We start from the raw sequence: 13665 nt of genomic DNA on the forward strand, positions 1-13665 counted from the left end.
ACCAGAGGACACACCAAGAGGATAAAGGCACTGGGAAGAAGAATGGGCAAAACTTGAAAGAAAAATATCATTCACTACCAAAATCATACTGCTTAAACAGATGTTGGAGGTGGGTGTCTTTTGCTGTATTATCTAGATAAGATTTGCTCCATCTTCTATCTCATTTTCTGTGGGAGATCTAGTTCCTTCCACCAAGGTTTTTGTAAGTTTCTCTTTACACTTGTTTTTAGTTACTTCCAGCTAGAATCTGGTTTTGCCAAATTATTTTTTTGCCGTGTTTTTGAAACTGCTCCATTATTTCTGCTCTGGTATTGACTTAAACATGTGAAACAGATGTTTTATTTATTCCTTTCCATGAAAGCAAACTCTCCAAGACTATTATTGGGTCATATTAAAAGAGCTCTTACTAGTTAAATGTAAGACAATTTGACTATTAATAAAAATAATAACTGTACTATATTGAATGCTTTAAATATGTTTAAATATATGAGTCCATTATAGTAATGATAATAATAATGGTAATAATTATAATTTATAACTTTTGAATTCCAGAGAAAGTGTTTGTTATTATGAAAGATAAAAAGAAAAGCAACATTTTTTTTTTATCCTCTCCTTACTATACTAACTGAACCTGAGTAATCAAATAATTGACAAGGGAAAATTTCTCTTTATAAAAGCTAGTAGATATTGAAGGAATGATAAAGTTAGAATACCACTATTTTGTAATCGCTAATGAAATAATGATGTAGGCAATGATCATATGATATTGGTATTATAAAATAAGAAACAATTGGATATTTTATATCTCCCAATGGAGGTTTTCAACATCATTTACGAAGTCATCTTGCCAAAAGAAGTTAAACTAGCAAAAATGTTGATTAGATTGTGGTTTTATTATTTTTTTTGGCAAGACGACTTCCTAAGTGGTGTTGAGTTCCTCCATCAGGAGGGATTTGCTTCAGAATAGCTTTGGGAGGGAAAAAATGGGTGAGGCTAGAGATGAAACAAGATGTCCATGAGTTGAAGCTGGGTGAGGGTTACACACAACTTTATTTCCCCTCATACTTATTTGAAAACTTGCATAATTTATATTTTCTTAAATTGTCCTAATATAACTTAAGCAGCAAAAGAAGCATGCAACACAAGAAGTTCTGTGTGGCAGACTTTTATTGAAAACTCAGAGGTAATAGTGAAGGAGGTTACTGAATATTAGATTTCTTTTTCTTAAAAAATGCTCCTCAGCCTTTCTAGAAACTCAAGTTCAGCTGTGTCCTATATTTGATTTCCCCTCTGCTTACTATCACTTTCCATCTCTAGCAACACCATAAAATACTTCTACTTTATTATATAGAGCACTGTAGCAGTCCCTAACTAGGACCTCAACTCTGGGCCTTCCTTTATAAATCCAATGTTTTATTCACATGCTGGACAATAGATACTTATTCCAGATTTCACAGCATTCCCCTTGTATTTGATAAGGGAAAGATGAAGCTGATATAATGACACAAGCCACAATGAAATGCCTCAAAAAGAGAGACACATACTTCTTTTTCTCATAATAGATGTGGGGATGGGTAGTCCAGCTCCACTCTATGAACTACTTCAGGGACCCAATTTCCCTCCATCTGGTGCCTCAACCCTGGCCCGGGGGGTAATTGTCAGTGAGAACCAGAGGGAGTGTGGAAGAGCCCATGCCCAGCATCCATGGGAGCAGAACTGGGTGCTGCACACATTAGTCCTGCTCACATGCCCTCCGTAGGAACCTGGTCACAAGGCTCCACTAGCTGCACAAAGTCTGGGGATGTGGCCCGTCTATGACCTCATGCTCAGCTACTGTTCTGCACCCATGGCAGGGGGAAGAAAGAATTTTGGAGAACATCTCTGCGTTCTCAGACTCTGCAAAGAGACCAGAGGTTTGGCTCCCATTAATACTATAACTAATATGTGGACTACTGGGCTGTGATTGAAGTCAACTTTGTCTTTGTCTCTTGCTCTCCTTTAAAGGTTGTTCAGGGGTGGTAATTTTGCCCCCAACCCAAGGTGAAATTCTATCAGATCCATAGCTTCTCTGTTCACTCTTGGGTAATAGACCATCATAAAAATGTTGTTTCAGGTCTCTAATTAGAATGTCCAATCCAAGATAATTGGTGGCACATCTTCACCTCTCTCCAAGCTTGGCCCTGCTTCAGGGACAGGACTGAATTTCTGTTAATTTCTCCACCTTGTGTTTTGTCTCACCTCCAGCTTCTGGTCTGTTTCAGACCCTCCTGAGCAGGAAGGTGGAGGTGCATGTGGAGGGAGGGATTTATCTCACTCCAGCTGTCTCTGCTGGACCCTTCCTTCTCCTGGGGCCTGGAAGATGCTTGCAGCTGACCATGTTGAAACTTGCAATGTTCTTCAGAGCTTCCACAATGGGTCTCTCAGCTGTGATTCCTTTGAAGAAGCCTATGATTTTCTATTCTGGGTGGTGGCTTAAGACATCTCCTGTAGCCCCAAGGAATCTTGTTTTACCTCTGACATTTTGTTGCAAAAATCTCGCCAGCCGTCTCAGTGGTCCTAATGGTGCCAAGAAATCCTGGCTTGTTTCTCCTCTATGAGGCTCACATCGGTCCTTCGAAAGCACTTGTACATCCCTTGCCATCTGGGAGGCAGGCTGATCCTGTCTTAGAAGTGCTCTTTTCACCCAGCTGGGACCCCAAATCCAGCATTCTCTACCCTCCGGCTGTCAGGGTCACAAATAGAGTTTTCTGTGAAACTCTGTCCTCCCCACCCCCCATGAAGTCCTTCCTCCCCATACTTAACTTTTTTGGGTTGGGGCGGAATTTACAGCATGGCTTCTCTAAAGATATGATGATGCCTTCTTGTATTCATGAAGAGGGTGAGGGAATTCTCAAGTTGTAGATGAAGTTCTCATCCCACTTTATAAATTCTGTATTTGGTGATCTGTCTCACAGGCAATTTGGTATTGGACATCCATTGTCTTGGTGCTCAGTGGAAATTGAAACAGGAAGAGTTCCATTCTATTATCTTATGATATAAATGAGTCATACTGTCTGAAAAAGCAGCTATGGTCATTTTGTGTTTTAAATAATACTTTTTATATCCCCACTATAGTTGGATACCTGATCTGTGTATAGCCATTTCTACAGAAAGGCAAACCTGCTAGGGAAGCCAGCATGAGTATCCTGTCCATCTGACCCTGCCTCCCACTCCTGCCTGTGCTCAAGAAAGCATGACTGACTGGGTGGGACAATCTCTTCGAATAGGATTTTTTTTCCCCAAGGTTTCTTCAGTGTCACCTATTAGGGGAAATAACATTTTCATATTGATATGACCTGTGGTTGTTTTCTTTAAACTCAACAAAACAAATCCTTCAGACTCTGTGCACTTATCCTGTCACATGAATTATAATTATTAGGTCAGTGGAGAGGTAGCCCAAGGCTGTGTTTATTAGGCCGAATTAGTGTAGACCTTGAGTTTACCTTAAAATGTTTCTACCTTCATATGACCAAGCACTTTTAAATGCTGTGAGTCCAATGGAAAAATTTATGGTGAAGTGGGCAAAGGGCTGAGTTACACCCCAGCCACTTGGAGACAGTTGCTTGATCTTATGACAATATATGTTTGAGTTTCAGAGCCTAAAGCTAAAGGGATCCATTCTGCACAGCCTGGCCCAAGGTCTGCTGAGTGTTTCGCACCAAGGGTCATATGTTCAGAGTTGGAGAAGATGGCCCCTGATCCCAAGAAGCTTAGAACCAGTGCATGGAGAGGAAGTGAATGGAAATATTCCTGTGGTCAGCTGCCCCCACAGCCAGTCCATCCAGGGCCCAGGTGTAAACACCTTCTTTGCTTGTGGGGTGCTCCTCACACCTGGACTCACTCAGCCCAGTCACATCATTCATCTATTCCACCTTGCCTGGGTGTTCTTCTACCTGGCCACCAGAATTTATGCTGACCACCTGTTCTTGCCCTCCACTGCCTGTCCATCTCAGGGTCTTAAACTCCCCTTCTTTGAGTTCAATCCTCACTTTTCATCATTCATGAAGGTCCCTGGACTGATGACACAAACTGGCCTGGATCCAACAGCTTCGACCTCCCACCTCATCCAGGGGATGACCTCTGGAGTTACCTGCCATGACTATGGCAACTTATCACTCCACCACAGATACTCACACAAGCCCTGGGCAGTTCTCTGTGATTTTAGTCCAGCTGTGTTCTCTGGAGGGGAGGATGCAGACCTGAAATGTTAACTCTCAGGTATGTTATATGCTTGGATTTAAGAAGCTGTGCTTAAAGAGTTTTGATCTTCCCTAGGTAACTGTGACAGCATACAGCTCAGTACTTCATGTCAAGTAGGAAAGTTTATCAACTGCCAAAATCTTACAGGTCTCGCATCTCAAATAGAAGCTGCTTTCTAGCTGTATCACCCTATCTGTGGGCCAGCAAACAGGCTGTGCTTTCCCCACTTCTAAGTCTTTGCCCCTGCTATTTTCTCCATCAGAATAACATTGTCTCTTATATGGCTGGTGATCTCCTAATTGTCTTCTGAGGCCCTGCTCTAGGTTCTTCCCAAATTTCCCGGGTAGATCTTTTTCTTTATGGCACAACCCCTAGATTGTATTTTTACTTGGTGTTGATTATGTTTTACATTTTACTTTTTTCTTATTTATCTTTCTTCCCCTGGAAATGACAAGGTCCTCCCTGTGCAGGACACCAGCCTGATGAAAGTGAGAATGAGGGGAGAACAGATATGGATATAGTGGTGCTGACCAGAAGCAGCTGGGCCAGAGGCTGAGGCTTTTTCTGATTAGAGAGCCTTGCAGGCAGCAGAACTTCCAAGGTAGTGGTGGGATGGAATCCCAGACTTAGCCCCTCTGGCCCAGACTGCAGACAGAGGCCAGGGCTGGTGAGGGTGTGAGCCTTGGCTGCTGACAGTGCATTTGTGGAGACAGGAAAGGAAAAGAGTGCTAAGCCAGACAGCCCAGGGCCTGGCGAGCAGGTATCCTGTTAACTGTTCCTCTGAGGGAATGTGCTGGGAAAGGCTGCCCAGCAATGTCACTGCTTTGGGCTCCTATACACTAAACCAGGAAGAGATCTGTGATTTTACCTCAGGAGCAAACTGTCTTCTCCTGTAATTCCATCTTTGTGGAAAGACAGCCAAGACTAAATTAGTTACTTCCTCCAAGTAGAGAGGGACTCTTTCACTGACTTACTCCGCCCCAAAAAGTTACCCACTGGAAAGCATTAGGTGTGCTGAGATCTGACATAGTGAAAGGAGTCACCCGGTCCGCAGTTACTGGTAGAGGCTCAGTATTGAGATCCATGTCTACTGACCGCAAAGCCCACATTTTTTCTACTTTATCACATTGCTTGCCTATTATTTGTATTTTCTAGTTGTTTCTCTTTTAATTGAGATATAATTGACAAATAGCATTATATTAATTTCTAGTGTACCGTATAATGATTTGATACTTATATATATTGTGAAATGATCACCACAATAAGTCTAGTTAACATACATTATCATACATAGTTAAAATTGTTTTTCTTGAGATAGGAAGTTTTAAGATCTCTTAGCAACTTTCAAATGTACAATATTATTATTGCACAATATACAGTATTATTAATTATAGTTAGCATGCTGTATATTACATTGCCATGACTTATTTTATAACTGGAAGTTTGTGCCTTTTGACCACCTACACTTATTTAACACTCGTCCCTTGCCCCACCATTCTTGCCTGTGGCAACCACCAGCCTATTCTCTATATCAATGAATGAATTTATCTTTTTTTTTTAGATTTCACATAAAAGTGAGATCATATGATGTTGATCTCTCTCTGTCTGACTTATTTCACTTGGCATGATGTCTTCGAGGTCCATCCATATTGTTGCAAATGGCAAGATTTCTTTTTTGTTATGGCTAAATAATGTTCCATTCTCTCTATCATCTATCTATCTATCTATCTATCTATCTATCTATCTATCTATCTATCTATCTATCTATCATGTATCTATCTATCATCTATCATCTATATCTATCTAATCTATCATCTATCTATCATCTATCATTATCATCATCTATCATCTATCAATCATCATTACAAACATGTTTTCTTTATTCATTCAGCTACCGATGGACATTTAGGTTGCTTCCATGTCTTGGCTATTATAAATAATGCTGCAATTAACATAAGGGTGCAATAAACATATATCTTTTTGAGTTAGTGTTTTTTTTTGTATAAATACCTAGAAGTGAAATGACTAGATCATATAGTAATTTTAATTTTCAATTTTTTGAGGAAACTATACTTTTTTTCTGTACTAGCTGCACCAATTTACAGTCTCACAAATAGTGCACAAGAATTCCCTTTTCTCCACACCCTCACCAACACGTTATTTCTTATCTTTTTATAGTAGCCATTCTAACAGGTGTGAGGTAATAGCTCACTGTGGTTTTGATTTGCATTTCTTTGACAATTAGTGATGTCAAGCATCTTTTCATGTATCTGTTGGCCATTTTAATGTGTTTTTTGGAAAAATGTCTATTCAGATCCTCTGTTTATTTCTTAATTAGATTTTTTTTGCTATTTAGTTGTATAAATTTTTATATATTTTTGAATATTAACACTTTATTTGATATATGGTTTGCAAATATTTTCTCCTGTTCCATAGGTTGCCTTTTCATTTCGCTGATGGTTTCCTTTGCTGTGCAGAAGCTTTTATAATAGGTTTTTAGTTTGATGTAGTCCCACTTGATTATTTTTGCTTTTGTTAATTTTATTTTTGGTGTTAAATCTCAAAAAATTCATCACCAAGACAGATGTCAAAGAGCTTACCTTCTATGTTTTCTTCCAAGAGTTTTATAGCTTCATGTATTATGTTGAAGTCTTTAATCCATTTTGAGGTAGTTTTTGTGTATGGTATAAATGGTGGTCATTTTATTTTTTTGCATGTGGCTGTCCAATTTTCCTAGCATCATTTATTGAAGAAACTTTCCTTTCTCCATTGTATGTTTTTGGTTCCTTTGTTTTAAATTAATTGACCATATATGTGTGGGTTTATTTCTGGGCATTCTATTCTGTTCCATTGAGCTCTCTGTCTGTTTTCATGCCAATACTGTTTAATTACTATAGGTTTGTTATGTAGTTTGAAATCAGGGAGTATGATGTCTTTTTCAAGATAGTTGTGATTATTCAGGGTCTTTTGTGGTTCTATATAAATTTTAGGATTGTTCTGTTTCTGTCAAAAATTCTAGCTATTTCTTATATCTAAGTTTTCATATCTCATTTTCTAATGGTTTGGGTTTCTTTAGCATCAGAAGTAGGGTTCAAGGTTAAGTAGGTTATTGAAGAGGGCAAGGAAATGATACAAAAGAGAAAGCTTGGAAGGATCTCTCCCTAGGGGTGAAGGAGCTGGGGTATTTGCACACCATCTCTTGTCTGTCGTTAGATGAGGGCTGCTCCTAGGGATATTAATTCCAAGGCTGTCTTATCTACCATGCAGGTAAACAGAGTAGCCTTCTGTAGGTCCAAAATAGGCTTCAGGTACAGAGATTCAGGCACTAGCAGTTGGTAGCTCTTTGGAGCACCTAAAATGGTAACGTTTGAAGGAAGTAAGAGGATTTGTGGCAGTGTCTGCTACAGCCCAATAGTCACTGGCCCTGGATTCTAGTACTAATTTTGTCACTAGCAGGTTGCTTGACTCTGGATAAATCATGTGACTCATGTGCTTCAGTTTCCTCAAAAGCAAACTGAGGAATTAATAATTTTATCTCTCTGAGTAGAATATGAATTCCTTGAGACCAGAGACCATGCTTTAGACACACTCTCCTCCAGGTATGGGACTGGTTCTGTTGAATGCCTCATATTGCTGCCTCTTCTGTTAATTAATCAAGACCTTTAGGAGACTTGGAACGTGCAGAATGTTTGTCTTTCCAGAAGACACAATACTATTGCCATGCATGTGGCCCGTTCTCCTACACTAGTACATTTCTTGCTGTTCAGCACAGCTCTGGAAGCAAGTAGAGCACATGGTACTTTAGTCAGAGGGGGACTTGACAGAGACACAGAGCTCTGTATGCACTAGATACTCAGAAATGCTTGGCACAGCCAAAGATTGAAACATTCCCTCTAGTTTAGCCATATGGCAGGTACTCGATTACAGATTCTTATGAACATGTAACTTTGAATGGACACATATTCTAAAATGTTACCCACGGCCATTAGGTATGCAGAAATTCTCCTTGGTATGGGCCATTAATTACCACTTATGAACTGGTTTAAGTCCTGTGAGCAGTGCATCCAGGGATGACCTTGGCTCAAGTGTCAGTAAATTATGCTGCATAGTATTTTGCTTCATGCCACAGTTCATGGCTTGAAGGTGGCTAATTATTACACAGTCAGTAGGCATGTCTTTTACATATTCATGGGTTTTCCACTTTTTGGTTTTCTGCTCATTTCTAAGTGCTTTCTGAATTAATCTCTTCATCTTTTCTGACTTCTCTAAAATGTATGGTTTAATTTCCATCAAGAATCATCCAGGTTTATAAATAACCTCCAAAGTGACTCATATAGTTCAAGCTATAAGAAATTATTTCTGTGATATTTGGGACTTCTGAACAGGGAGCTTGGTAAAACTGTTCTAAAGTTTGAGGCTTTAGTTTTACTTTACTATAGTTCCGATTTTGTACTGATTGTATCATAAGACATATGATTTAAAAGATTTTCTTCTTTGAATCTGTTCTCTTTCCCCGCTCTCTCTAGCCTCCTTCCAACAAGAGTGTGAGGCAGTCTGTGTGTGTGTGTGTGTGTGCACATGTGTGTGTATACACTCAACTAGATGAAAAAAAAGATGACGAAGTTGAAGTCATCACAAAATGAGGGTGTACAAATAACACAAACTCAGAGCCAGGCTTGTATACAAACGAAGATCCTAGGGTTTTTGACAGATATTAGAGGTTGTTACAAATTTGGCTCTGATCTTCCTAACAGACAAAGCAAAGAAATACTATCCATGAAACTCACAGTGTCATTAGAAAGATAAAATCCAATAACTTAGCAAAAACAGAGTTTGCTATTACTGAGGCCTGTGGATTTTCACAGAAGGGCAGAGTATCCCGGCATCTTACCATAACCACAAAAAAACTGACAATTTGTGCACTGGAGCTGTGCTTGGGTATATAGCCACTGTATGTTTGTGTGTTGGAGTGGAGTGGGCTTGGCTAGTGTCTAGGGAGCTAGGGCTCCATGGAGAGAAGTGGGTTTCCATGTTGTGTCTCCTGTGTAGTCCAGACTGAAGAGGGCCACCTCGTTCTTCAGGACAGTTTGGACATCTGAGCAGACTCAGACAAGGGCTCCTTGTCCACAGGGACCCCTTGGAGGGCATACTTGCCAGAGCTGGGCATAAGCCCTTTCTTGGCTACCATAGGTCCCCTGGCCTTCCCTTCCTGCTTTGAATGGCCTGACTCAGTTACAGAGTTTCCCCTGTACTCAGAGGACCAAGCCAAGGGGTCCTAGAATGAGAGAGTGGATGGTCAGGGTTGTCCTCACTGCTATGGTGTCTCTGATCCTCTGTGGTAAGGGCCGAAGCAGGTGCCAGGCACCTCGTAGAGGCTATGATCTCTTAATACACAGAATGCCATTTTCTCAGAATCAAATGTGTCAATGTGCTGATAACATTTGTTCAGGGTTGCATCCGGAACATGAAATAACAATGCTAAGAGGGTCATCTTTATAGTCAGAGAGACTGATTCTGTGTTTGATAATCACTCCTGAAGTGAATAGACTTAAAGATTTTTGGCTCTCCGAGTGCATGTATGTATGAAATTTTGTCTCCCAAAGGCTAAAGTGCTCTGTTTATTTCTAACTGACGTCCTTCCACCAACAGTTTCTCCCTTTCTCTGATAATTCACCTTAGATTATTTTCAGTTTCTGAGAATGGTGTCTTAAGATAGCTTCTCAGTTCCTGGCACTGAAGATAGACACCTTCATTCTGTCCGAGGCTTAAGAACTTTCGCAATTGTATAAATTGTGGGACACTAATGGGTGTGAATTGTGTAATTACTGTAACAGCAACTGTTATAGAAATTACTGGTTCAAAGAGACACCTCTAACTCAGAGATAACTTCTCTGTGAGAATGATCAGGCCTTGAGTGTTTATTGGGCAGCTGCTAAGTACTTCCGGCTGCACAGCACTGTCTGGGGTGTGGAGAACTTTTTGTGCAATTTCAGAGTGTTTTTCTTCACTTAATTCTTACCACACTGCTGGTTGTGAGTGACATTAAATACTCCAACTGGCTTGATTTATAAAGGAGATTTACTAGCTTGTTCATGTAAATGATATACACAGAGGTAGTCCATATTCAGGTAAAGCTTGATATAAGGCTCAAAACGAGTCCTCTGAGGGCTGAGTACTTTTCTTTGTCCCTGCTCTGCCTTACTGGCATAGGTTTAATTTTCAAGTTTATCCTGAAGGCTCCTGGCAGCTCAGCCAAGTTTGAAGTTTTAAAACAGTTGCTGGAGTTCTAATCCTTACACTCTCATATTGTATCAGCCAATGGAAGAGAGATGGTCTCTTTTAGCCAACTTATAGAACAAGGAGAGACTATTGCATTTCCCACAAGCCCCAGGAAGGTCTCCTGGCATCTATCTCTTCAGCTCTGACTCATTTATGTGTCCATACTTGACTGACACAGGGACCTGCCCCTGGATCTGGGGTTTCAACCTTATCAATTCATAGTGAAGAATGGGGAGGGAAACAAAAGGTTCTGTTTATAAAAGAAGGGAATTCGTATGCAGGTGGGATAGACAAGGCTTACCCTCAGTTAGCAGATGAGAACCTGAGGCTTTTCCAAGGTCATAAAACAGGGTGATGACACACAGGGGGCTATTTTTCCCTTTTGCCATTACACTGTCAGTTTATAAAGGCCTGGCCACAGATTTTTTTTCTCTGTTTCTCCCAGACCGAGGACAATGCAATGCCATTGGACTGTGCTTACTAAGTTTTGCTGAGGGAAGTGTGAGGTAAGATTAGTGGAACCATTTTCACTCAAGTGGTAGATTAAAATGGAGGCCTAGGAAATAAATTGGAACAGAATTTGAAACTCTGTAAAGCAGCTGAGAATCTGGGCTTGATCAGTAAAGAGTGAGACAATCTGAAGCAGAGGATGGGAGTAACTTAGTGAAGGGAAAGTTGAAGAATATGAACTGAGCTGGCGAGACTGCTGACCAGAAGGCTAGCGCAGAGGTGGTGACAGTGAGCTGAAGCCTGTGGTGGGAGAGACCCTGGACAAGACCCTGCATAGCACCTCATCACCATGCCCCCATGTCATGCCTCTGTCCCAGGTATGGTAAAGAAAGAAGTGACTGTCCTGGAACTTAGGGCACAATGGATAGATAAAATTCACAGAAAAATAACACAATTCATTTTCACTTGCGAGGTTTAATGTACTTGGAGCTAAGTTGTGACACTTGGATGGAACTTTGGGTTCCAGGCTTTGAACCGAGAATGTTGTTGGCATTGACTTGTTTGCCTGAGGACAGAAGAGAGGCTCCCTGGTGGAGGAACTGGGGCACCAGCCAAGCAGACTCCCTAGGCTTCCCATGGTCATAAAACAGTGGCTTAGGAAATGTCCCAAGCCCAGGGTCTGGCATTTAGTAAGTATTCTAGAATGCAAACCTTCTTGATGTGCTTTGTGCTCTTGCCTTGAGGGGACGTGGCCTTCTTGCCTTCTCATGATGTGTTTAGTTTCTCTGCTTTAGCAAGTGGAACATGAGCTCCTGGGTCCCCAAACACTCTCCGGCGGGGAGGGTACCCCCACTGCACGGCTGCCTATCAGAGCTCCTCTTTGGCATTGGTTCTTCCAATGACAGGAGGCCAAAGCAGAACCCCCTTGTTGATGCTCTGTGTTCATCAGGCCTGTATGCACCTCCAGCAGAATGAGAAGTCTCCAGGGCTTCCCATCATGTGATGCCAGTGTCTTCTCGTGTCCCGCAGGGTGCCCTCTGGGGACACATTGGCAACACTGGCGGGCAACATTTTCCAGCTAGTTCTATCTTTCCAATGCACCATAATGTTGCTGGGAGGTCTCTACCAATGTTAACTCTGCTGAGAGCAAGAGGGAGGGAATAAGCCAGGTGTGATTTACTGGCCAATGCCTGATCCATGGGGAGCACAAAACACTTGGGATAACTATTCAGCCCCAGACTAGGAAGTGTTAGGGACATAGCCCTGGTTTTTCCATTTTTCTACCCTTAAAAGATTCCAAATGACTTACAAGTGATTTATTTTCTATGAATTAGGATAATAAAGGTCACTTGAAACTTAGAATTCTGTCAAAGTTAAAAGAATATTAGTTATCTTTGAGTTCAAATTGGTCATCTCCCAGCTAAACCCAAAGAGCAAAGTTGTAGCCTGGCAGGCAGGCAGGCAGGCAAGTGCCCTCTTTTGGTTTGATAAGTATTTATTTTCTTACTTCTACAAAGACTCAGAGGCAATTAAAAATGGGAACACATAAAATAAAATGATATAAATATAACAGCAAAGATCTAGGCCCAAGGAACATAAGAATAAGCAACACATATTCAGCCTGGTGAGAAGGAAGGAAGAGCGCCCACAGCAGGTCCTGCTCCACTGCTTTTAATTTGACTCTGAGCTCTCTGGCAGCCAAAGTAAAGAAGGCAAGGATGGGTGGCATGTTTCTCTTCAGAAAGAAAAAGATAGCTAGGTGTTGTGCTATGTACTTTAAACACATAATCTCATTTAATCTTCAGAACAGTCCAGCAAAGTAGATTTTCTATGTTCAGTCTATAGATGAAGAAATTGAGTCTCAGAGAGTTTAAAAGACCTCTGGATTACACAGGTGTTAAGTGGCAGAGAGGGTATTAGAGTCCACCTCTGTCTGGTTCTGCGTTCTATGGTTTCGGCATCAGGATCCACATTTCTGAGGTAAAGAGGGCAAGCAGATAGTGATGTTGGTGCTATCTGGTGCTCTTAAAGGACTCATTTGATCCTCTGGCCTGGACGGATGTTTCTCAAGCCTGGATTTTCAGAGGTCCCTCCAGAACAAATTCACTCCTCAGCACAGTGCTGGCACACCACAGCGCTCATTGATCTGCAGATAAATCTGTGGTCCTAATGTGTTCACAGTGAAAGGCTAGTAGAGACATTTCCCCCCTCATCTTCACCTTGGCTCTCAAGTTCTTGTTTGACATTTTCTCAGGGCCCTTTTGAGGCAAATGCTCTTGCTTCTCATAATCTCAATTCTCCAGAGAGGAGTCTGCTTTCTGAGAGGAGAGATGAATGCTGCTCACAGGGCAAGTATATCTTTTTTTTTTTTATGCCTACAGCACCTTGTATTCCTAGGTGGTCTCCCATCCGACACTAACCAGGCCTTACCTTGCTTACCTTCCTTAGGGGCAAGTACATCCTGATGAAACCCGCTTGTTTAATGAATCGACTAGTAAAAGTAAACCCAAAGCAAAGCCTCGACGAGTTTCCTACCACTCCTTTGCTGTGCACCACAGAAAACTTCCCTCTTCTCTGAGCAGCAGAAGGACTTAAAGGAGTGAGACTGGGCTGCTGGGACTTGGTCTCCTTAAGAGAGTGCCCACAGCTTTTGGACAAAAGGGGATTATTGTGGCAGAAGTGGGTACAGAGGAAAGA

Source organism: Pteropus alecto, unplaced genomic scaffold (assembly GCF_000325575.1).
Source record: "Pteropus alecto unplaced genomic scaffold, ASM32557v1 scaffold153, whole genome shotgun sequence".
In the NCBI taxonomy this organism is placed as follows: domain Eukaryota; kingdom Metazoa; phylum Chordata; class Mammalia; order Chiroptera; family Pteropodidae; genus Pteropus; species Pteropus alecto.